This window comes from Scyliorhinus canicula, chromosome 2 (assembly GCF_902713615.1).
Source record: "Scyliorhinus canicula chromosome 2, sScyCan1.1, whole genome shotgun sequence".
NCBI lineage: Eukaryota > Metazoa > Chordata > Chondrichthyes > Carcharhiniformes > Scyliorhinidae > Scyliorhinus > Scyliorhinus canicula.
Window position 1 is genome coordinate 199,528,352 of NC_052147.1, and position 12,401 is coordinate 199,540,752.

The 12,401-nt window shown below is 47.2% G+C and overlaps 1 protein-coding gene and 1 long non-coding RNA gene across 2 annotated transcripts in view; one reads left to right on the forward strand and one right to left on the reverse strand.

The window, feature by feature from the left end:
• Positions 1–2,048, reverse strand: part of mtx2 (metaxin 2) — a 140,393-nt gene extending 138,345 nt beyond the window's left edge. Inside the window, exon 1 of the mRNA XM_038789326.1 lies at positions 1,881–2,048. The gene's annotated coding sequence lies outside the window, so the exon portion shown is untranslated. The remainder of the gene's footprint in view (positions 1–1,880) is intronic.
• A 28-nt stretch (positions 2,049–2,076) lies between these two features.
• Positions 2,077–12,401, forward strand: part of LOC119961871 — a 48,421-nt gene continuing 38,096 nt past the window's right edge. Inside the window, exon 1 of the long non-coding RNA XR_005459758.1 lies at positions 2,077–2,310. This is a non-coding gene — a long non-coding RNA (uncharacterized LOC119961871). The remainder of the gene's footprint in view (positions 2,311–12,401) is intronic.

The following is a 12,401-nucleotide window of genomic DNA, read 5'->3' on the forward strand; positions in this document are numbered from 1 at the left end:
CATCTCCGCCAGCGCCTTGGCCACTGCTGCCTTCACCTCAGCCTCCATGTTTGCTCTAACCTCCGCCTTGATTTCCTGCTGATGTTCCCTCAGTGCCATGGCAAAGGACACCTTCCAGTTACCCCCGGAACAGGGGGAATTTCCTCTTGTTCGTTTTGTTGCGGCGAAACTTCCGCTCCGTCGCCTCATGCGCTGGTCGGCTCGTCTGAGTGGGTTCGCCCCTGGCCCCTTCTGTTCCTTGTGTCGGTTCTGCTTCTACTTTTTGAAAAAAAAAAATTTTTTAAACGCCCAACGATTTTTTTAAATTCAAATTTTCAGGAGAGGTGAAAAAAGTAAGTTTTATCCTCTTTTGGTCCTCCGACTTTCCAGCTGTTTCTTGGGGAACAAAGTCGGGATCCCCACTCCTCCTTCTCCATGTGTAGCTGTTCTGCTGTACTCACTGGGACCAGATTCTCCGCTCTCGCACTTTTACCTCTCCGGCTCCATGGAATGGTGTTTTGATGCTTGTGCAGGGCAAGGGAGGCAGGACATACTTTGGGGATGTTAAAAAAAAATTTTTGAAACCCAGAGAACCCCCTGAAAAGGACCGCGATTTTGTGGACCAGCTGGAACCTCTTTAGTGCGGCCTCTCCGCTCACGAATGCCACCGGAAGTCCCCCACAAAAATCCTTGACCCTCGCACTGGGAGGCAACATACTATCCTGGAGTCACGTTTAAACAAAAAACACCTGTCTGATTTACAGACTATCAAATCCCCCATAACTGCTGGTCTTCCACTCTTCTTCCTCACATAGAATCCCTACAGTGCAGAAGGATGCCATTTGGCCCATTGAGTCTGCACTGACACTCCGAAAGAGTACTGTACCTAGGACCACTCTCCCAACCTATTCCCATGCACTGATCATGGCCGATCCACCTAAACTGCACATCTTTGGACTGTGGGAGGAAATCTGAGCACCCGGAGAAAACCCATGCAGACATGGGGAGAACATGCAAAGCTCACTCAGTCAACCCAGGTCGGAACTGAACCTGGGGCTCTGGCATGGTGAACCAGCAATGCCAACCACTGTGCCACCATCATGATCCCCTCTTGTGCAGCTGAGTCAGCTGTGGTGCCACAGACGTTCCTCTGGCTGCGCTCCCCTCAGGAACCATCACCCTCACCAGTATCTAAAATGGCAAGCAAAATAGACTTAGGGGACTCCTGCACTACCTGACTAACACTCACCATTCTGCCTTCACATTTAAAAACCTCCTCTAGTAGCCCAACACAAGTGAGTACTGATAATAATGCTTTACCTCAATGTATGCTGTAGAATTATCCAAATGTAGCCACATAACTAGTCTAATTATTTTGTATTGTATGATTTGGATGCGAGATCACTTTGGAAAAGTATTCTCACACTTATTTTACCTTCAAATTGGTTGGAGCAGAACTTGAAACAATGCCTAACTTATTTTTCAAACATTAAAATCCAAAATTTGCAAATTATCTAGGTGGCTTGTTCAATCATCTTCATATTCTTAATTCGGAAAGCAACCGCCATTCGGCAATCATCAAGCAATAGAATTGTTAATGGCAGTCGGAGACTCATGGGCAAAGTAGTGTGCACACATTGGCAAAGTTCTGCTTTCGTTGAACAAAACATCTGCGTAGGCTACACAACCCAATGCTAGTATGAAAAATAAACGCAATAGATAACCCGTTCTGGCAACCTCATACATTTCATCAGAAGGCCGCACAAACGGAGAATTTTCCTGGGTATAACAACATTGCAGCCACTGCCTTCCAGTCACCTGTTGCTCCCTCCATCAGAGCCCAAGCTAACCCTGTTCTCCACCGACAAGGCGCAACATGAAGCAGCACTGGGGTCCATTACCTGCCAGCTGACAGACAAACACGTCTGTTGTTATTGACATGACGGGAAAAAAACACGCGCTCCAGCGCTGGAAAGAAGCTTCAGCGTCTTCTCGACACAATGTCAAGCCAGCAGCAACTCACTTCCGTCAGTGCACGCATCACTTCCTGCGCCGGCCAGGCACTGTGGCGCACGCGCAGTTTCCGTTGCTCGGGATGTGACGGGCGGTAGTGATTAGCGGCCGGCACGGCATCATCTGCCTGCCCCTCCATGTGGCGCACGCGCGGTATGGGGATGTGATGGGCGGTGGTGATAAGCAGCCGGCATGGCGTTATCTGCCTGCCCCTCCATGTGGCGCACGCCCAGTATCTGCTGCTCGGGGATGTGATGGGTGGTGTGAATTAATAGTTCGCACGCCATTGTCAGCCTGCCTCTCTATTCCGGAGACATGGTGCGTTTTGTCGTTTTTATAAAAGTGTCTCGTCAGGAGTTAGAACAATAGCTTGGATATTTAAGGTTGGAAAATGCCCCCGAAGTGCTTTAGAGCCAACATAATCCGAAAAATAATTTGGATGGATGACTAAAAGTTGGCCAAATGTTTTAAGGATGAGCAGGAGAGATTTGAGACTTGCATTTGTTGATGCAGACTAGATGGACCAAAGGGCCTCTACTATTCTGTAACTTTAACCACTTGTATTTGTATTAAGATAATAGAACGCCTCAAGGCAACATTGAAGGTATCAGGTCAGATGGTGAAAAATCTAGTTACGGTTGCAGGAGTGTACCGGCAGGCAGGAAGGTGGTTTAAAGTATGTCTACTTCAATGCCAGAAGCATCCGGAATAAGCTGGGTGAACTTGCAGCATGGGCTGGTACCTGGGACTTTGATGATGCGGCCATTTCGGAGACATGGATAGAGCAGGGACAGGAATGGTTGTTGCAAGTTCCGGGGTTTAGATATTTCAGTAAGGTCAGGGAAGGTGGTAAAAGAGGGGGAGGGGTGGCATTGTTAGTCAAGGACAGTATTACGGTGGCAGAAAGGAAGTTTGATGAGGACTCGACTACTGAGGTAGTATGGGCTGAGGTTAGAAATAGGAAAGGAGAGGTCACCCTGTTGGGAGTTTTCTATCGGCCTCCGAAAAGTTCCAGAGATGTAGAGGAAAGGATTGCAAAGATGATTCTGGATAGGAGCAAAATTAACAGGGTAGTTGTTATGGGGGACTTTAACTTTCCAAATATTGACTGGAAACGCTATAGTTCGAGTACTTTAGATGGTCCGTTTTTGTCCAGTGTGTGCAGGAGGGTTTCCTGACACAGTATGTAGATAGGCCAACAAGAGGTGAGGCCGCATTGGATTTGGTACTGGATAATGAACCAGGACAGGTGTTAGATTTGGAGGGAGGTGAGCACTTTGGTGATAGTGACCACAATTCAGTTACGTTTACTTTAGCGATGGAAAGGGATAGGTGTATATATCGCAGGGGGAATGGCAATTATGAGGCGATGAGGCAAGACTTAGGATGCATAGGATGGGGAAAGAAACTGCAGGGGATGGGCACAATTGAAATGTGGAGCTAGTTCAAGGAACAGCTACTGCGTGTCCTTTATAAGTATGTACCTGTCAGGCAGGGTGGAAGTGGTCGAGCGAGGGAACCGTGGTTTCCTAAAGTAGTTGAATCACTTGTCAAGAGGAAGAAGGAGGATTATGTAAAGATGAGACGTGAAGGTTCAGTTAGGGTGCTCGAGAGTTACAAGTTAGCTAGGAAGGACCTAAAGAGAGAGCTAAGAAGAGCCAGGAGGGGACATGAGAAGTCTTTGGCATGTAGGATCAAGGATAACCCTAAAGCTTTCTATTGGTATGTCACGAATAAAAGAATGACTAGGGTAAGAGTAGGGCCAATCAAGGACAGTAGTGGGAAGTTGTGCGTGGAGTCCGAGGGGATAGGAGAGGTGCTAAATGAATATTTTTCGTCAGTATTCACACAGGAAAAAGACAATGTTGTCGAGGAGAATACTGAGATACAGGCTACTAGACTAGAAGGGCTTGAGGTTCATAAGGAGGAGGTGCCAGCAATTCTGGAAAGTGTGAAAATAGGTAAGTCCCCTGGGCCGGATGGGATGGGATTCAGGATGATTTAGCAGTTTGGATCAGAAATTGGCTAGCTGTAAGAAGACAGAGGGTGGTGGTTGATGGGAAATGTTCAGCCTGGAGTTCAGTTACTAGTGGTGTACCACAAGGATCTGGTTTGGGGCCACTGCTGTTTGTCATTTTTATAAATAACCTGGAGGAGGGCATAGAAGGATGGGTGAGTAAATTTGCAGATTACACTAAAGTCGGTGGAGTTGTGGAGAGTGCGGAAGGATGTTGCAGGTTACAGAGGGACATAGATAAGCTGCAAAGCTGGGCTGAGAGGTGGCAAATGGAGTTTAATGCAGAAAAGTATGAGGTGATTCATTTTGGAAGGAGTAACAGGAATACAGAGTACTGGGCTAATGGTAAGATTCTTTGTAGTGTGAATGAGTAGAGAGATCTCGGTGTCCATGTACATAGATCCCTGAAAGTTGCCACCCAGGTTGATAGGGTTGTTAAGAAGGCGTACGGTGTGTTAGCTTTTATTGGCAGAGGGATTGAGTTTCGGAGCCATGAGGTCATGTTGCTGCTGTAGAAAATTCTGGTGCGGCTGCATTTGGAGTATTGCGTGCAGTTCTGGTTGCCGCATTATAGGAAGGATGTGGAAGCATTGGAAAGGGTGCAGAGGAGATTTACCAGGATGTTACCTGATATGGAGGGAAGATCTTATGAGGAAAGGCTGAGGGACTTAAGGCTGTTTTCGTTAGAGAGAAGAAGGTTGAGAGGTGACTTAATTGAGGCATACAAGATGATCAGAGGATTACATAGGGTGGACAGTGAGAGCCTTTTTCCTCGGATGGTGATGGCTAGCACAAGGGGACATATCTTTAAATTGAGGGGAGATAGATATAGGACAGATGTCAGAGGCCGAAGGGCCTGTACTGTGCTGTAATGTTCTATGTTCTAAGTGAACTTAGGGGCATCTTGGGAGGAAAGTGAAAAAGGTGTGTAGTGGTAATTCAGAGTTTAGGGCTTGGGCAACTGAAGGCATGGTCATCACCAATGGAGCAAATAAAGTCGGGGATATAGCCACTGGCAGAGATCAAAATTACAAAAAAAAATAACAGGCAGAAACCACCACCTTGGGGCCAGTTCTGCCAACCCCATGCATACGTGCACACAAGGAATGGTTGTCTAATTGTCACAAATAGGCTTACATTAACATTGTAATGAAGTTACTGTGAAAATCTCCTAAACGCCACACTCCGGCGGTTCGGGTTCACCGAGGGAGAATTCAGAATGTCCAATTCATCTAACAAGCATGCCTTGTGGGAGGAAACTGGAGCACCCAGAGGAAACCCATGCAGACACGGGGAAAATGTGCCGATTCCGCACACATTTGACCCAAGTGGGAATTGAATCCAGGATCCTGGCGCAATAAAGCAACAGTGCTAACCACTGTGCCACCCATGTGGCTTGTGTGACAAGCTATGGCCTGCTGACATAATGAAAGCAAATATGCTGCCACAATTTCTTTACTCACTTTATTGATTAAGTTAAGTAATAATTACAAATAATAACCATGAGTGGCAAGGCGTTGCATTGGTTAGCACTGCTGCCTACGGTGCCGAAGACCCGTGTTCGATCCCAGCCCTGGGTCATTATCTGTGTGGGGTTTGCACATTCTCCCGTGTCTTCATGGGCCTCACCCCCACAACCCCAAGATGTGTAGGATAAATGGATTGGACAAACTAAATTGCCTCTTAATTGGGAAAAAATAATTGGGTACTCTAAATTTATTTTAAAAATAAATAATAACTACAACTAATATATGTAGTATGATACCTGATATACATAGTAAAACAACTAATAACTATCAACAATTTAAAGCCAATGCACCCACCATATCATGGGGATGACTAGTTTTTATACTTTTGCCTGTTCCTGGTGGCATTCTTTGTTCTTAAAAGAACTTAAAGCACATATCTGCATTCTTCTGAAAATTTGATGCGAATCAGAATCTCTGATTCACGCTGTGCACTTCCGGCTTGCTACTCTCGTTTCTGCAAGTAGTAATCACATGAAAAAAATATATTCTATATTATCATAGAATGTGGTATAGCGAATATATAGGAGCTGATTTTCTTCATGTTTGTGAAATATTTTCCCTGGGCTTTGCTGCAACGTTTCAGGTACCTCTCCTCAATGTCTGGCAGTATTTCATCTCGGGTGGATTTAATTCTCCAAAGGACACAGCAAATGCTAGGGCCAGTTTCAACATTCTCTTGTGAAAGCTGTTTTCACCCAAGTCATATCATAGAATCATAGTATTGACAGTGCAGAAGGAGGCCATTCAGCTCATCGAGTCTGCACCAGCCTTTGGAAAGAGCACCTTACATAAGCCCACACCTCCACCCTATCACTGTGACCCAGTAACCCCACTTTTATTGACACCAAGGCACCAAGGGCAATTTAGCATGGTCAATCCACCTAACCTGCACATCTCTGGACTGTGGGAGGAAACCAGAGCACCAGGAGGAAAACCACGCAGTCATGGGGTGAATATGCAGACTCCGCACAGACAGTGACCCAAACTGGGAATTGAACCTGGGACCCTGGAGCTGTGAAACAACAGGGCTAACCACTGTGCTACCGTGCCATACACTTAAGTAATGTGAAGTCGTTATACCTAGATGATGATATGCTAATGGGCAGTGGTTTGCATGCATGGGTCTACCACCTGGTTTCACATTTCATGGGACCACTTAGTTTATACTAAGCAGGGCAGAAGGGTGGCACAGTGGTTAGCATTGTTTCCTCATGGCACCGAGGTCCCAGGTTCTGTCCCTGCTCTGGGTCACTGTCCATGTGGAGTTTGCACATTCTCCCCGTGTTCGCGTGGGTTTCATCCCCACAACACAAAGATGTGCAGAGTAGATGAATTGGCCATGCTAAATTGCCCCTTAATTGGAAAAAAATTAATTGGGTACTCGAAATTTAAAAAAAGAAATTAATCCAAACTTCCAATTTGCAACCGTAAACAGGACTCACTTTTCTAAACCATGGCAGGTCATTAAATCTCTTCCTAAGCTGGATCCAGGTTCTTGCACCTGACCTCTTGCCTGCTTAAGATGTTTGGCCTCTAAACATGCTTTCTTGGTGAGGCTTATTGGTGTCCCCTTATGCCTGCTAGCAACTGGACATCTCTGGCTAGTCAGAGAAGTATCACCTCCAGAAATTATTGCTATGCTACTTCCATTGCTGTAAACATCTTCATTTTTTTCTATGTCTTCAGTCTGCACAAAGATTATTATTACGTGTCCTTTAAAATGAAGACCATGAGACATAGGAGCAGAATTAGGCCACTCGGCCCATCGGGTCTGCTCCGCCATTCAATCATGGCTGATATATTTCTCATCCCCATTCTCCTGCCTTCTCCCCATAACCCCTGATCCCCTTATTAATCAAGAACCTATCTATCTCTGTCTTAAAGACACTCAGTGAATTGGCCTCCACAGCCTTCGGGCAGCACGGTAGCACAAGTGAATAGCACTGTGGCTTCACAGCGCCAGGGTCCCAGGTTCGATTCCCCGCTGGGTCACTGTCTGTGTGGAGTCTGCACGTTCTCCCGTGTCTGCGTGGGTTTCCTCCTGGTGCTCCGGTTTCCTCCCACAGTCCAAAGACGTGCAGGTTAGGTGGATTGGCCATGATAAATTGCCCTTAGTGACCAAAACATTTAGGAGGGGTTATTGGGTTACGGGGATAGGGTGGAAGTGAGGGCTGAAGTGGGTCAGTGCAGACTTGATGGGCTGAATAGCCTCCTTCTGCACTGTATATTCTATGTTCTGCAGCAAAGTTCACAGATTCACACCCTCTGGCTGAAGAAGTTCCTCCTCATCTCTGTTTTAAAAGATCATCTCTTTAGTCTGAGATGGTATCCGCTGGTTCTAGTTTTTCCTACAAGTGGAAACATCCTCTCCACGTCCACTCTATTCAGGCCTTGCAGTATCCTGTAAGTTTCAATAAGATCCCCCCTCATGCTTCTAAACTCCGACGAGTACAGACCCAGAGTCCTCAACTGTTCCTCATATATTAAGCTGTTCATTCCAGGGATCATTCTTGTGAATCTTCTCTGGACCCTTCCTAATGCCAGCACATACTTCCTTGCATACGGGGCCCAAAACGGCTCACAATATTTCAAATGGGATCTGACCAGAGCTTTATACAGCCTCAGAAGTACATCCCTGTCTTGCATTCTAGCCCTCTTGACATGAATGCTAACATTGCATTTGCCTTCTTAACTGCTGACTGAACCTGCACGTTAACCTCAAGAGAATCATGAACAAGGACTCCCAAGTCCCTTTGTGCTTCAGATTTCCAAAGCATTTCCCCATTTAGAAAATAGTCTATGCCTAAATTCCTCCTTCCAAAGAGCATAACCTCACACTTTTCCACATTGTATTTCATTTGCTCACTGGGCTAAATCGCTGGCTTTTAAAGCAGACCAAGCAGGCCAGCAGCACGATTCGATTCCCGTACCAGCCTCCCCGGACAGGCGCCGGAATGTGGCGACTAGGGGCTTTTCACAGTAACTTTATTGAAGCCTACTCGTGACAATAAGCGATTTTCATTTTTCATTTCATTGGGCAGCACGGTAGCATAGTGGTTAGCACAGTTGCTTCACAGCTTCAGGATCCCATGTTCCAATACCAGCTTGGGTCACTGTCTGTGCAGAGTCTGCACATTCTCCCTGTGTCTGCGTGGGTTTCCTCTGGGTGCTCCAGTTTTCTCCCTCAGTCCAAAGATGTGTCGGTGGATTGGCCATGCTTTATTGCCCTTAGTGTCCAAAATTGCCCTTGTGTTGGGTGGGGTTACTGGGTTATGGGGATAGGGTGGAGGTGTGGGCTCAGGTAGAGTGTTCTTTCCAAGAGCCGGTGCAGACCCGATGGGCTGAATAGCCTCATTCTGCACTGTAAATCTATGATTCTATGATTGCCCACTCTCCTAGCCTGTCCAAATCCTTCTGCAGCCCCTTTGTTTCCTCAATATTAGCTGTCCCTCCACAGATCTTTGTATTTTCTGCAAACGTAGCAACAGTGCCTTCAGTTCCTTCTTCCAGATCACTAATGTATATTGTGAAAAGCTGTGATCCCAGCACAGACCCCTAAGGCACACCACTAGTCCCGGCTGCCATCTGAAAAAGACCCCTTTATCCACACTCTTTGCCTTCTGCCAGTCAGACAATCCTTTATCCACGCTAGGATCTTACCCTTAACACCATGGGCTCTTAACTTATTTAACCAGCTCCTATGTGGCACCTTGCCAAAGGCCTTCTGGAAATCTAAATAAATCATGATGACTGGTTCTCCTTTCTCTAACTTCCTTGTTACCTCCTCAAAGAGCTCTAACAGATTTGTCAGACATGACCTCCCTTTGACAAAGCCGTGCTGACTCTTATTTTACCATGCACTTGCAAGTACTCCGCAATCTCATCTTTAATAACAGACTCTAAAATCTTACCAATGACCAAAGTCAGGTTAACCGGCCTATAATTTCCCATTGTCTGCCTCCCTCCCTTCTTAAACAGTGGTGTTACATTAGCCACTTTCCAGTCCTCTAGGACCTTTCCTGCCTCCAGTGATTCCTGAAAGATCACCACCAATGCCTCCACAATCTCCTCAGCTATCTCTTTTAGGACCCTGGGATGTAGTCCATCTGGTCCAGGTGACTTATCCACCTTCAGACCTTTCAGTTTACCCAGAACCTTCTCCTTAATAATGATCACTGCACTCACCTCAGCCCCCTGGTTCTCCTGGAGCTCTGGCATCCCACTAGTGTCTTCCACCGTGAGGACTAATGCAAAGTAACTATTCAGTTCGTCTGCCATTTCTTTGTTTTCTATTATTACTTCTCCAGCCACGTTTTCCAGTGGTCCAATGTCTATTTTTGCCTCTCCCTTACCTTTTATATATTCAAAAAAAACTCATCCTATCTTTTATATGACTAGCTGGCTTGCACTAATATTTGATCTTCTCTCCCCTTATTGTATTTTTAGTTGTCCTCTGCTCGCTTTTAAAGGATTCCCAATCCTCTGGCTTCCCACTAATCCTCGCCACTTTGTATGTTTTTTCTTTTGTTTTTAGGCTATCCTTGACTTCCCTCGTCAGCCATGGATGCCTTGTCCTGCCCTTAGCACATTTCCTCCTCCTTGGGATGGATTTCTGCTGTGCATCCCAAATAACGCCCAAAAACTCCAGCCAATGCTGTTCCTCTGTCTTCCCTGCTACTCTCCTTTTCCAATCAATTCTGGCCAACTCCTCCCTCGTCTTTGTAGTTAACCTTATTTAACTGCAGTACTGTTACATCTGACTCCAGCTTCTCTCTCTCAAACTGCAGGGTAAATTCTATCATATTGTGGTCACTGCTCCCAAAGGGTTCCTTCACCTTAAGTTCACTAATCAAGTCTGCCTCATTACACATCACCAAATCCAGAATTGCCTGTTTCTAGTGGGCCTGTTCCCTAGTAGCCTCTACCACAAGCTGCTCTTAAAAAAAACTCTCTCTTAAAACATTCCACAAATCCTTTTCTTGGGATCCACTACTAACCTGATTTTCCCAGTCCACGTGCATATTGAAGTCCCCCATGATTATTGTGATATTGCCTTTTTTACATGCTTTCTCTATCTCCTGATTTATTTTATGTTCCACATCCTGACTACTGCTAGGGGGGCTGTACGTAACTCCCATCCGGGTCTTTTTACCTTTACAATTCCTCAACTCTACCTACAGAGATTCTACACCATCTGATTCTATATCGCTCCTTGCTATCAATTTAACTTCATTCCGATGGAGTTGCTAGCTGAGTTTGGGACCTTTTCAGGTTATAAATTAAATTTAGGCAAGAGTGAGGTGTTTGTGGTGCACCCTGGAGACCAGGAGGAAGGAATTGGTAGGCTCCCGCTTAGGCGGGCAGGGGAGAGCTTTAGGTACCTGGGGGTGCAGGTGGCCAGGAACTGGGGGACTCTTCACAAGCATAATTTCACCAGACCTGTAGATCAGATGGAGGAGGAGTTCAAGAGGTGAGACATGCTGCCATTATCGTTGGCGGGCAGGGTACAGTCCGTCAAAATGACGGTGCTTCCGAGGTTCTTGTTCCTCTTTCAGTGCCTGCCCATCTTTATCCCCAGAGCCTTCTTTAGGAGAGTGACTAGCAGTATTCTGAGCTTTGTGTGGGCGCATGGGACTCCGAGAGTGAGGAGGGAGTTCCTGGAGCGAGGGAGGGATAGAGGCGGGCTGGCGCTGCCCAACCGTCTGGGGTACTATTGGGCGGCCAATGTGTCAATGGTGCGTAAATGGGTGATGGAGGGGGGAGGGGCTGCGTGGAAAAGAATGGAGATGGCGTCATGTAGAGGTACGAGCGGCCATGGTAACAGCGCCGTTGCCGCTCTCCCCTAAGAGATTTACCACGAGCCCGGTGGTGGCGGTGACCCTAAGAATCTGGGGACAGTGGAGGCGGCATAGGGGGGAAACAGGGGGCTCGATGGAGGCTCCACTGGGTGGCAACCATCGGTTCATCCCGGGGAACAAGGATGGGGGATTTAGGGGGTGGCAAAGGGCGGGCATCAGCAAATTGAGGGACCTGTTTATTGGCGGGAGGTTTGCGGACCTGGGGGAACTGGAAGATAAATTTGGCCTTCCCCAAGGGAACATGTTCAGATACTTGCAGGTAAAGGCGTTTGCTAGGCGACAGGTAGAGGGATTCCCTTTGCTGCCCTCACAGGGGACGATGGACAGAGTGCATTCGGGGGTGTGGGTCGGAGTGGGGAAGGTGTCTGACATCTATAAGGTAATGCAGGAGGTGGAGGAGTCGTCAGTGGAGGAGCTGAAGGCTAAATGGGAGGAGGAACTCGGGGAGCAGATAGGGGACGGGACTTGGGCGGATGCCTTGGAGAGAGTCAACTCTTCCTCCTCATGTGCGAGGCTTAGTCTCAACCAATTTAAGGTGCTTCACCGGGCCCACATGTCCGGGACTAGGATGAGTAGGTTCTTTGGGTGTGAGGATAGGTGCACCAGATGTTCGGGGAGTCCAGCGAACCACGCCCATATGTTCTGGGCATGCCCAGCACTGGAAGAATTCTGGAAGGGGGTGGCGGGGACGGTGTCGAGGGTGGTTGGATCCAGGGTCAAACCAGGGTGGGGACTCGCGATTTTTGGAGTTGCGGTAGAGCCGGGAGTGCAGGAGGCGAAAGAGGCCAGTGTCCTGGCCTTTGCATCCCTAGTAGCCCGTCGAAGGATTCTGCTACAGTGGAAGGATGCAAGGCCCCCAAGTGTAGAGACCTGGATCAGTGGCATGGTGGGATTTATAAAACTGGAAAGGGTCAAATTTGCCCTGAGAGGATCAATACAAGGGTTCTATAAACGATGGCAGCCTTTTCTGGACTTCCTGGCGCAAAGATAGGTATCTTGGTCAAT